This window comes from Bos taurus, chromosome 6 (assembly GCF_002263795.3).
Source record: "Bos taurus isolate L1 Dominette 01449 registration number 42190680 breed Hereford chromosome 6, ARS-UCD2.0, whole genome shotgun sequence".
NCBI classification, from domain to species: Eukaryota; Metazoa; Chordata; class Mammalia; order Artiodactyla; family Bovidae; genus Bos; species Bos taurus.
Window position 1 is genome coordinate 1455058 of NC_037333.1, and position 13911 is coordinate 1468968.

The 13911-nt window shown below is 34.7% G+C and overlaps 1 long non-coding RNA gene across 1 annotated transcript in view; it reads left to right on the top strand.

Annotated features, from left to right (window-relative positions):
- The window catches only part of LOC132345468 (uncharacterized), an 890490-nt gene that overhangs the window by 494687 nt on the left and 381892 nt on the right, over nt 1-13911 (top strand). Inside the window, exon 3 of the long non-coding RNA XR_009494809.1 lies at nt 13272-13337. This is a non-coding gene — a long non-coding RNA (uncharacterized lncRNA). The remainder of the gene's footprint in view (nt 1-13271; nt 13338-13911) is intronic.

Here is a 13911-nt window from a genome sequence, read left to right on the forward strand (position 1 = left end):
TAGGTTGCTTCCATGTCCTGGCTATTCTAGTTTTTCTTTTTTAAAGTAAATAAGATTTGCCTTATATATTGAGGTCCTACTGTGTTGTGTACCTATATATTTACAATTGTCATATCTTCTTGGATTGATCCCTTGATCATTATGTAGTATCCTTTGTTGTATCTTGTAACAATCTTTATTTTAAAGTCTATTATACGTGTCTCTTTCCCTTCTGGTTTCCTCAGTGTGTATGCCCAGCAGTGGGATTGCTGGATCATAAGGCAGTTCTATTTCCAGTTTTTTAAGGAATCTCCACACTGTTCTCCATAGTGGCTGTACTAGTTTGCATTCCCACCAACAGTGTAAGAGGGTTCCCTTTTCTCCACACCCTCTCCAGCATTTATTATTTGTAGACTTTTGGATCGCAGCCATTCTGACTGGTGTGAAATGGTACCTCATAGTGGTTTTGATTTGCATTTCTCTGATAATGAGTGATATTGAGCATCTTTTCATGTGTTTGTTAGCCATCTGTATGTCTTCTTTGGAGAAATGTCTATTTAGATCTTTGGCCCATTTTTTGATTGGGTCATTTATTTTTCTGGAGTTGAGCTGTAGGAGTTGCTTGTATATTTTTGAGATTAGTTGTTTGTCGGTTGCTTCATTTGCTATTATTTTCTCCCATTCTGAAGGCTGTCTTTTCACCTTGCTAATAGTTTCCTTTGATGTGCAGAAGCTTTTAAGTTTAATTAGGTCCCATTTGTTTATTTTTGCTTTTATTTCCAATATTCTGGGAGGTGGGTCATAGAGGATCCTGCTGTGATGTATGTCAGAGAGTGTTTTGCCTATGTTCTCCTCTAGGAGTTTTATTGTTTCTGGTCTTACGTTGAGATCTTTAATCCATTTTGAGTTTATTTTTGTATATGGTGTTAGAAAGTGTTCTAGTTTCATTCTTTTACAAGTGGTTGATGAATTTAGAAAGATGGTAACGATAACCCTGTATACGAGACAGCAAAAGAGACACTGATGTATAGAACAGTCTTATGGACTCTGTGGGAGAGGGAGAGGGTGGGAAGATTTGGGAGAATGGCATTGAAACATGTAAAATATCATGTATGAAACGAGATGCCAGTCCAGGTTCAATGCACGATACTGGATGCTTGGGGCTGGTGCACTGGGACGACCCAGAGGGATGGTATGGGGAGGGAGGAGGGAGGAGGGTTCAGGATGGGGAACACATGTATACCTGTGGTGGATTCATTTTGATATTGGCAAAACTAATACAATTATGTAAAGTTTAAAAATAAAATAAAATTAATTAAAAAAATAAAAAATAAAGTCTATTATATCTGATATATGTGTGATACAAATAAACTTATCTACAAAACAAAAACAGACCCAGATTCATAGAAACCAAATGTATGGTTACAAAAGGAGAAAGGGGGCAGAAGAATAAAGTAGTATTTTGCGATTAATATATACATACTATATGTAAAATAGATACCAACAAGGACTTACTACACAGCATAAGAAACTACTTAATATTTTGTAATGACCTAAGGGTGAAAGGAATCTGAACAAGAATATATATATAATACATATATATTAATATATATAATACATATGTGTGTGTGTGTGTGTGTGTGTGTGTATGTGTGTGTGTGTATTTGCTACCCCATGGTCCATGCAGTCCATGGAATTCTTCAGGCCAGAATACTGGAGTGGTTGGCCTTTCCCTTCTTCAGGGGATCTTCCCAACCCAGGGATGGAACCCTGGTCTCCTGCATTGCAGGCGGATTCTTTTCCAGCTGAGCCACAAGAGAAGCCCAAGAATACTGGAGTGGGTAGCCTATCCCTTCTCCAGTGGATCTTCCCAACCCAGAAAAGAACTAGGGTCTTCTGCATTGAAGGTGGATTCTTTACTGAGTTATCAAGGAAGCCCATATATAATATATACATATATATATATATATATATATATATATATATGGAGAGAGAGAGAGAGACTTTTAATAAAATATCTCAGAATTTTAATACTTTTTAAGTAAAATACACTTATTTTCAGGAACTATATTTACATATATTGAAAAGTTAGTTAACATAATGCATGCACACCTTCTAAAGTAGTAATATTCCACTCCGGTCTCTTGCACCAAGCCAATCACTGTAAACCATTCTTGCTTTTACTTTTCTTGGTGCCTGCATTCATCGGTCTCTGTTACTTACATTTTAATTCTTGCAAATGTCCTTGACCCACAGAAGGACAGATGAAACGCAGCTTGTGTTTTATGTCCTCCCCGTCATTTCTATCCACCCCACTCTAATATTTTAAGTGAGATTCTCATGATTCATTTTCTATTTATAGCTTTTTAACTTTACATATGTATAAAATCATCTATTTTTCATTTCATAAACACTAAGCATTAAGCATTAAGTTAGGGATTTTGCTACAAACTATGAGAATTCTTTATATCCCACCCTGGATTCCATCGTTTATTCCCCTTCAACTTCCCATGAGAATCTCAGACAGATTTTCCTGGCAGGTTGTTTGTCTTTCCCATATATATACATATATATATATATATATATATATATATATATATATTCTTGTGGAATGAAGTATACAACAGTGTTCTCAAATATTTGCACTTATTTTCTTTTACCATCCCCTTCCTTTCTATCCACTTGCATTCTCTTAACATTTTTTTTTCTACATTATACTCTTAACATTTTTAATTCACACTCTGATCTCACTTTCTCAGCAAAAATTCCCTCTTATAATATACTGATTCATTCATGCTGAAAATTATGTTGCAGTTATTATCCACACAGATTTATGTATGATACTGTATTAACTTAATAGAGCCTGTTCTGTAAGTGTGAACTCCTTAACAGTGCTATTTCCTCAAGTTTTCTTGCATGCTCCATGGTGCATTCTGGATACCCAGTAAACATCCCCCAAAGTTGTTGAATTGTAATTAAAAAATGATGGCACTCAGGCATGTCATTTATGATTAGGCTGAATCTTTTTTGTAAAGGTGAGTCATTAGTGTCTATAAACAGGTAGTTTGATCTTAAAGAGGATGCAGAAATAGATGGCAGATTATTTTACTAGGTTGTCATAGAGCTCACTAACAGAGAGTTTATGATAAGAATAAAGTCTTCTCAGAAAGAATATTAAATATGCCTTTACGGCACTTGGAGGTTATAAAAAAAATAGAAAATGTGGATTATATTCTGCTCTAAAACTTTTAAACATAAAACTACATTCTCAAAAATCAGTCTTTGAAGGGCTATTTCCATCTGTTATTATATTAAAATATATTCTTTTCAAATCTAAATTCAAAATGGACCTTTTATAAAAGATGATTTAAAGTATTGAGAAATATTATTTATAAATAGAGGAAACAGTAACAGATATTGTCTTGTATAATAATACATTTCTTTTCAAAATGTAGTTGTCTTCCAATGGCTTTCCCTTTTCCAAGTATTTTTTTTATTCATTATTGTTAATTCATCACTTATAAAACCCCCATGAAAGGTAGAACCCAGGGGGGGAAAAAAAGGCACTTTTTTGAAAATTTGCTCAAAAGAACACAATGTTTAAAAATATAATTTGTTAAAAAGAACTCATATTCATTATAAAGTATTGTAAGAAGTCTCTTTGGATTTAAAAACAGTGTTTTAAATTATATACTTTTCTTTTTCTGATTTTCTGTAGTTTACAGCTTAATTCCCAGACTAAGGATCGAACCTGGGTCTCTGGGCTCCCTGAAGTGGAAGTGTGGAGTCTTAACCACTGGACTTCTATGCTATGTTATGCTAAGTCGCTTCAGTCGTGTCCGACTCTCTCTGTGCGACCCCATAGACGGCAGCCCACCAGGCTCCGCCGTCCCTGGGATTCTCCAGGCAAGAATACTGGACTGGGTTGCTATTTCCTTCTCCACTGGACTTCTAGAGAGATCCCTAAAACAGCATTTTAAACTATGGCATTTTTCTTATGACTGCAATGTGAATTTCTCCTATCTACAAATCCTGGAATAAACTAAAAAATTACTCTTAGTATCATATTCAAGCAACCTCGAATTTATCACTAAATGAAGTTACTACAAATCAATTCAAAGATGAGATTCAATAAAGCTTAATGTGCCTAACAATCTGTGACCACAAACTTTTGTACAGAGGTACGGCTCAGCAGCACTTCCTGAGACAAATGGAATTTTTCTATTCCTCAGTGTACAACCAGGTGATCATTAGCAACATGTGTCACTTGAAGACTTGAAATGTGGCTAGTCTAACTGAGAAAGTAAATTTCAGTTCTGTTTAACTAGCTACATGTGGCCAATAGGTAACGTATCTGACATTGTGCTGCTGCTGCTGCTGCTGCTAAGTCACTTCAGTCGTGTCCGACTCTGTGGGACCCCATAGATGGCAGCCGACTAGGCTCCCCCTTCCCTGGGATTCTCCAGGCAAGAACACTGGAGTGGGTTGCCATTTCCTTCTCCAATGCAAGTAGTCTTAGAGAAAAAGGAGGACTTGAACACAGCAATAGTCAATTTCCTAGTAAGAAACTCATTGTACAGTCAACAGGATTTAACTGAAGAAAAAATAGTGGCAGTATATTGTATGTCTGTGGCATGTGTAAAGTAAAATGCATGACAAAATAGCTCAAAGAATGGGCAGGGATGATTGGGAATTGTTGTACGGCAACAATTATACTACTTTAGCTTCCCAAGTAGAATCCAGAAGGTGGAGGATCTTAATGGCATAGTTTACAGAAGCCACCCTGTAAACATCAGGCTACAAACAGAGAACAGTAGATTAGAGAAAAAGTCCCTAAGATTCCACCCTCTTTACCAGTCAGCTTCTGCTTTTGTCCTTTGATTACTTTCAGAAAAATGCATTCCCACCTCAGAAAAAATACGAAATCCCATAGTCACCATATCTTTTCAGGGTGAGCCCAATCACCCATCAGACAATCCTACCTGGATTTTAGATTGTACAGAAGGCTGAGGTATATAGCTTTTTCCCATAATTTTTCACCATGATAAATGGTCAAAATTCCCTCTGGAGAAAGCTTGGGGAAGATTTACAGTGTATACTTATTGCCCTATTATATTTTTTTCCAAAATAACCAGACCTCCCTCCAAGTTAGTATATTGCATGTCTGTAAACTGACTCAGGTCTAGGGTGTGGTTAACGGGTCTGTGAAACCCCAGTGGTAATTTGATTCAAATGTGTACCCAGAACACACAGGTGCTTTATTTCATATTTTATTCAGAATCCTTGGTGAATACTCTCCTATTTATAACTTTGGCTCAATTCAATGTCACAATTTCTGTTCTTTCATATAGTATTCTTAGAATATTTCCCAACACTCTCCCTTAGCTCTTGACAAATGAAATTATCAAAGATATTGCAACAGTTTCTCCTTTTGGAAAGGACTGTGCATTTTCCCCCCTCTGGTTAATATTCAGATATAAATCTCATTATGAGACCAAAGGCAATGAGAGGTGATGAAGATAGATATTGAAAATTATCTGCATATTATTTTGAGGCAACCACCCAAATGGAGTCACTGAAACATTTCCTTGCAAGGAAGATTCATTCTCTGAACTGAAGGAACAGAGCTGCTTCCATCGACAACATTGCAGGAGGACTTTTACATTCCAAATTTAAGCTTTGTCTTCTTTTGCCCAATGTCATGGCTCCATTCCTCCCAACACATTTTATTTCCTTGGGTCTAAATGATTTGGCAAGTCATGCATTTCATGGTACAGCAACATTGTAACTGCAATCCTGCAGTTAGACGCTGACTGCCCTATGCTTCTACAAATAAGAGACTATTTAAGGCTGCTATTAAGATTTTCTGGGTAGCCACCTGTGACATAAATTAGGAGTTCAGTTTTGTTTTTTTTTAAACAAATATTTATATTCTTCAGAATAGTCAGAAGGAATCATCCCATCCCATAATCTTTGCAATAACTTTTTTTTGCCAGAGCCATTAAGTGCCAAAGGCAATTGATAACTCAGCAATTTGCCCTCAATCAGTTGTTCATTATGTGGCATTCCAGTGAAAAGTTGATGTCACTTTGTCATATGTCATATGTCTCCTCATATATAGGAGAGCAAACCCAATGCAGAATCCTGCTCATAATACTATTGACAGTTAGGGTTGTGACAGAAAACAGGGCATGTTCAAAATAATTTTAATAAAAATAATTTAAAGAAGACAGAGCTTAGTGAACCAACAAGCGATGCTGAGGCAGGCAGTGGGTACTTGTGGTGGGAATCCTGAAGGTGACAGTCGAGAAAGCATAGTGCATCTGAAAAGACCTGGCCTGCACGGTGCTCAGCATGTGTTCTCACTGCAGATGAGAGCAACTAAGGTTAGAAATGCTATTGGTAGCTTAATAGGGATTGCATTGAATCTGTAAATTGCTTTGGGTAGTATGCTCATTTTCACTATATTGATTCTTCCAATCCACGAACATGGTATATTTCTCCATCTGTTAGTGTCCTCTTTGATTTCTTTCACCAGTGTTTTATAGTTTTCTATATATAGGTCTTTAGTTTATTTAGGTAGATATATTCCTAAGTATTTTACTCTTTTTTTGCAATGGTGAATGGAATTGTTTCCTTAATTTCTCTTTCTATTTTCTTATTATTAGTGTATAGAAATGCAAGGGGTTTCTGTGTGTTGATTTTATATCCTGCAACTTTACTGTATTCATTGAATCAGTTCCACTGAGGTGGATGAAACTAGAGCCTATTATACAGAGTGAAGTAAGCCAGAAAGAAAAACACCAATACAGTATACTAATGTATATATATCGAATTTAGAAAGATGGTAACAATAACCCTGTATATGAGACAGCAAAAGAGACACTGATGTATAGAACAGTCTTTTGGACTAGTGGGAGAGGGAGAGGGTGGGATGATTTGGGAGAATGGCATTGAAACATGTATAATATCATATATGAAACAAGTCAGCAGTCCAGGTTTGATGCACAATACTGGATGCTTGGGGCTGGTGCACTGGGATGACCCAGAGGGATGGTAAGGGGAGGGAGAAGGGAGGAGGGTTCAGGATGGGGAACAGGTGTATACCTCTGGCAGATTCATGTTGATACATGGCAAAATGAATACAATTTTGTAAAGTTAAAAAATAACATAAAATATATATATATATAAAAAGAAAGAAATGCCATGACACCGAGAGGAAAGAGAGAGAAGAAAACGTACCTTGGCCTCACTGCTCTCCTCCTACCCTCCACTACCTCCTAGTGCCCTACCCTTACCAATCCAGCCAAGGTCAGAGGACAAAGCAGTCCCACTGATGCAATCTATGGTGCATTTTAGGATGAAAAACAGAGAGGGGCAGGGCACAGAAGAGAGAACAGAGGTCAGCAAGAAAAAATGCACAATTTTAAAGTGCCAATTAAAAGTACTTAGGCTATTTCAGAAAGACCAATATGTTAACTTATCTCATGACTAAAGGTTTTGAAGTAAAACTTAGGGGAACAAACACAGTAAAAGGATTTTGTAGTTTAACTTATATGACATCCAAGAGCACCCTGTTATATTAAAAGTGTTATGCCTTGAAAACCACAATGGTATTCTTTGATAAATCTCTTCTTATTTATAAAATATCTGCATTTTGTATGCATTATCATGGTAAGCAAAAGTAACTGTAAAATGCAGAGCTTCAGTTTACCAAGAAATTACATCAATTATACAATTGCAAATAAATAATAATAAACATATGTATAATAATTATTTAATTTGAGTCCCTTTAATGAGTATATTACAGTATCTAATTATGATTTAATTTGGTTTTCCAGGTTATTTATTATATTGAACACTGTTTTATATACTTACCAATTGCATATTTTAATTGGAGTAACATCCTTTCTACTAACTTGACATTTTGCATCTAGTTGTTTGTCTTCCTATTATTGAAATATGAGAGACTTTTTTCATTTTTGAAAATTACAATATGTCTAAATAGACAAAGGTTCAGGTATTAATACAGATATGCTAATATAAATATAGATGTTTATAATTATTTATATTAAAATATGAAATTAAATTTAACTAGTATAATACATAATATGAATGAAAAACTAAGTTGTGCAATGGGATAAAAATATGTATATTATTATGCATTATTTATATAAAATATCTTATTACATTATATATATAACAAAATATATGCAAACTTTATATAATATTTTTTCCCACTCCATATATAGCTTACCTTTTTACTTCAAATAAACCCACATGGTGGGTTTATTTGAAAGAAATTTATCAACTGTTTTTCTTTTATATTCAAGGCTTTCTCCAAGCAAAAAATAATTTCCTAGCACAATATTTCAAATTTGTCTCCTATGCTTCCTTTTAGAGAAGCATAAATTTGATTTAGCCCTTACATTTTTATCTTTGTTTAATTTGCATGAAATATTGTCTAAAGTGTGAGTTAAAGATCAATATGCCTTTATTTCCGAATGTGCATATAGATATTATGACATCATTTGTTAAAAAGATATATAATTATTTGCTGAATTTACCTGACATGTTGTAGAAAAATCAATCCTCCATGGGTGTATCGGTATATTTGATAGAATATTGATATCCTAAATATATATATATATAATATATCCATTTATTTAAATCTTTATTTTATCTCAGCAATGTTATATAGTTTTCATAGTATAGTTCTTGCAAACACTTTAACTTATTCCTAAGTAATCTTGTTTTCAGATGCTGTTGTAAATGGTATTTGAAAATTACATTTTATCATTTTTTGTGGTCAGTCTATACAAATACAATTGGTTTTTGGTATGTGGACTGTCAATTCTGTAATTTGTCTTAATTCACTTAGTTCTAACTGCTTTTTGTGAGATTCCTAAGGCTTGTCTGCTTGATCCTGTTTTCTGAATACAAAGACAATATTGACTATGAATTATGAGAATAATCATCTGGTCTTGTTTCTGATCACAGAGAGAAAAGCTCTCGGTTTGCTTGTATGATTGTTTATCATTATGTAATGTGTTTGCCTTTTCAGAAATATTCTTTATCAACGTGAGGGAGTAGCTTCCCTTTTCTTCCTCGTATTCTAAAATTTTATCAACAGGTATTGATTTTTATTAAATCCTTTTTCTGTATTGAGTCAATCATTATTATTTGTTTAGTTTTTACTATGGAGCTATGTATTGTTATTATTTATTTGTTAAACTAACAGGCTTCCCTGGAATAAGCCTCATTTGCTCATAATGTATCACCATTTTAAAATATTGTGCTTGACAGGGAACTCTACTTAATGAACTGTGGTGACCCGAATGGGGAAGAAGTCCATAATGGAGGGGATATATGTGTATGTGTATGTGTAACTGATTCATTTTGTTGTACAGTAGAAACTAATGCAACATTGTAAAGCAACTACACTCCAATAGAAATTAATTTAAAAATAAAAATAAAATTTTGCCCTTGAGATTTCTCCTCTGGCTCATGGACTCTATTTAAATATGCAAGTTGATTTCTAATTATTTGGAGATTTTCTAGATTTCCTTACTACTGATTTCTAATTTTATTTCATGGTGATCAGAAAACATATATTTGATTATTCTCCTCTTTCATCAAGTATTTTTGTTGCCCAGGGTCTGTCATTATTTTTATGAATGTTCTATGCACACTTGAAGAGTTTCTTTTCTGCAGTTCTTAAGTAGAGCTGGCTAGCAGTGTTGCTCTAGAATATCTTTTTTCCTCTTCTACCATCAGTTACAGAAAGAGGAGCATTGAAATCCCAGACTATACTTGTCAATTTGTCTACTTCTCCAGAAGTTCTAGCAATTTTTGCCTTATTTAAAATCTGTTAGAAGTGTTTTTTTTTTTTTTTTTGTATCTTCCTATGGAATTAATCATTTTAACATAATAAAATGTCTTTATTACTAATCATAGTGCTCTCCTTGAATTCTCATTTGTATGTGTTTCTTTACATTGTAGTTTGTTTTTTTGAGAACATAAGGCTTGGTTTCTATTTATATAGTCTGACAATCTCTATCTTTTAATTGGAATGTTCAGTTGTATTTAAAATATGTACAAATACTTTCAGATTATAGTTTCTCCTCCTGCTGTATGTTTTATTGTCTCATCTGCTTTTGCTCTCCCCCGCTCCCTATTCTCTTTTGCCTCATTTTGTTGTTCTTCAGTCACTATATTGTTTCTGACTCTGCAACCCCAAGGATTAGTGCACATCAGGCTTATCTGTCCTTCACTATTTCTGGAGTTTGCTCAAACTCATGTCCATTCAGTCAGTGATGACATCCAACCATCTCATCCTCTGCCACCCCTTTCTCCTCCTTCCCTCAGTCTTTCCCCTCTTTCCCTCAGTCTTTCCCAGCATTGGAGTCTTTTCTGATGAGTTGGCTCTTCGTATCAGGTGGTCAAAGTATTGGAGCTTCAGCTTCAGCATTAGTCCTTCCAATGAACATTTTAGGATTGATTTCCTTTAGGACTGACTGGTTTGATTTCCTTGCTGTCAAAGGGACTCTCAAGAATCTTCTCCAGCATCACAATTCTTCAACACTCAGCTTTCTTTATGGTCCAACTCTCACATTCCTACATGACTACTTGAAAAACCATTGCTTTGTTACCAGGCAAAGTGATCTCTCTGCTTTTTAATATGCTGTCTAGGTTTGTCATAGCTTTTCTTTTGAAGAGCAAAAGTCTTATAATTTTGTGGCTACAATCACTGTCCACAGGATTTTGTAGCCCAAGAAAATAATATGTCACTATTTGTCACTCATCTATTTGTCATGAAATGATGGGACCAAATGCCAAGGTCTTAGTTTTTTGAGTGCTGAGTTTTAAGCCAGCTTTTTCACTCTCCTCTTTCACTGTCATGAAGAGGCGCTTTAGTTCCTCTTCACATTCCATCATTAGAGTGGTATCATCTTCATATCTGAGGTTGTTGATATTTCTCCTGTCAAACTTTATTCCATCTAATCATTTATACAGCCTGGCATTTCACATGATGTACCCTGCATAGAAGTTAAATAAGCAGGGCGACAATATACACCCTTGGCGTACTCCTTTTGCAATTTTGAACCAGTCCATTGTTTCATGTCTGGTTCTAACTATTGCTTCTTGAACCACATATAGGTTTCTCAGGAGACAGGTAAGGTGGTCTGGTATTCCTATCTAAGAATTTTCCACAGTTTGTTGTGATGCACAAAGTCAAAGGCTTCAGTATAGTTAATGAAGCAGAAATAGAGGTTATTTTCCCCTTGCTTTTTCTATGATCTAGCATATGTTGGCAATTTAGTCTCTGGTTTCTCTGCCTTTTCTAAATCCAGCTTGTCCATCTGGAAGTTCTCAGTTCACACACTGTTGAAGCCTAGCTTGAAGAATTTTGAGCATTACCTTGTTAGCATGTGGAATGAATATAGTTGTACAGTACTACATACATTTTTTTTGGCATTGCCTTTCTTTGAGATTGGAATGAAAACTGACATTTTTCTATCCTGTGTCCACAGCTGAGTTTTCCAAATTTGTTGGCATAGTGAGTGCAACTCTTTAACAGCATCATCTTTTTAGGGTTTTAAATAGCTCAGTTGGAATTCAATCACTTCCACCAGTTTTGTTCATAGTAATTCTTCCTAAGGCCCACTTGACTTCACTCTCCAGGATGTCTGACTTTAGGTGAGTGACCACACCATTGTGGTTATCTGGGTCATTATCACCTTTTTTTGTATAGTTTTTCTGTGTATTCTTGCCACCTCTTCTTAATCTCTTCTGGTTCTGTTAGGTCCTTTCCATTTCTGTTGTTTACTGTGCCCATATTTGCATGAAATTTTCCTTTGGTATCTCCGATCTTCTTGAAGAGACCCCTAGTCTTTCCATTCCATTGTTTTCTTCTATGTTTTTGCATTGTTCACCTAAAAAGGCTTTCTTATCTCTCCTTGCTTTTCTCTGGAACTCTTCATTCAGTTGGGTATATCTTTCCCCTTCTCCCTTGTCTTTAATTTCTCCTTTCTCAGCTATTTGTAAGGCCTCCTCAGACAACCACTTTGTTTTCTTTCATTTATTTTTCCTTGGGATGATTTTGTTCACTGCCTCCTATATACTATTACAAAGCTCCATCCATAGTTCAAGAATTCTCTCTACCAGATCTAATCCCGTGAATCCATTTGTCACATCTACTTTATAATCATAAGGGATTTGATTTAGGTCAGATGTGAATGGCCTAGTGGTTTTCCTTACTTTCTTAAATTTGAACCTGAATTTTGCAATAAGGAGCTTCTGATCCGAGCCATAGTCAGCTAAAGGGTTTTTTTTTTTTTCTTCTGCTGACTATATAGGATTTCTCTATCTTTGGTTACAAAGAATGTAATCAATCTGATTTGGGTTTTAATCATCTGATGATGTCCATGTGTAAAGTCATCTCATGTGTTGTTGGAAGAGGGTGTTTGTTATAACCAGTGTGTTCTCTTGACAAAATGCTATAAGCCTTTGCCCTGCTTCATTTTGTATTGCAAGGGCCAAACTTCCCTGTTACTTATTGCCTTACTTAGGATTTAGTGTTTGGGGCTTCCCACCTGGCGCTAGTGGTAAAGAAACTGCCTGCCAATTCAGGAGACATAAGAGATTTGGGTTTGATTTCTGGGTCTGGAAGACCCATGCAGGAAGGCATGGCAACCCACTCCAGTATTCTTAGACATGACTGAAGCTACTTAGAATGCACACATACTTTAGAATTTAATATTGTCTCTATCTTTGGCTTATGATCCATGTTACCTTATTCTACTTTTATAATGATTTTCATGGTTTAGGTATTCTTCCCTAACCATTGTCATCTACCTTCATACTATTATATATATATTCCCTATATTATACTGTTTCACAAAAGTAAGACCCTTACCTTGATACACTTCCTCATTTCTCTTCAGAGCTTTTGTCCTATTGTTGTTTCTATTGATAAGAAACTCTACAATGCAGTTTTAAATAATCAATTTTAAACAAAAAGATTAATGAGACAGTATTTTTTATAATTACTTACATGTATACTACTTCTGGCTCTCACCATGCCTTTGTGTTGATACAATTTTGCATATGGTGTTACTTTTCTTCTGCCTGAGAAAATTCCTTAACAGTTTTTGCAATATAGGACTGCTAGCATAAGTTTCCTCAGTTAGTATTTGTGTGAAAACTATTTTCCCTTTATTTTTGAAGGATATTTTCATTGGTATTTAATTTGAGTTGACAAGTTTTGTTTTGTTTTGTTTTCCTTCCAGATGAGCTAAAGAGAAGTTGCTGTGTTTCTTACGTGATTCCTATATTTCTTGCCTTATATTAAACAGGTATTTTTCTCTCCAATGTTATTTAATATTTTCTTTTAGTTAAAAGTTTTCATAAATTTCAATTTGGTATACTTGAATATGATTTTCTTTAGATTTCTTCAGTTTGGTATTTGATAAGCTTCTTGTATCTATTAATCTAATTAACATAAATTTTAGAAAAAAATTATTATGTTTTTCAATATTAATTTCTGCCCCATTTTCTCTCTCTCTCTTCCTTCATACCCTTCATTTGCATGAATGTTAAACTGTTTGATTTTTCTCCCATATTTTACTCTTTTTATATTATTCACAGTCTTTTTTTCTTTCTGTGAAAAATTTAGATTTTTTTTGTTGCTATGTCTTCAAGTTTACTATTTTTTTATTTTCTAGACATTGAGACTAAATCAGATCTTCTGCTATCTTTTACAGTTTTTCACATAAGTGAAGCAGAGATCAGGAAATTAGCTTTTATATGTCTTCAGACACTGCTTTTGAGTTCAAATTTGTCCCTAATCACATAGGAGATATTCAAAGTACTTTCTAGCTGCAATTCATCTCTAACTAGTTTTCTATTCCACAAAATAAAATATTGCTG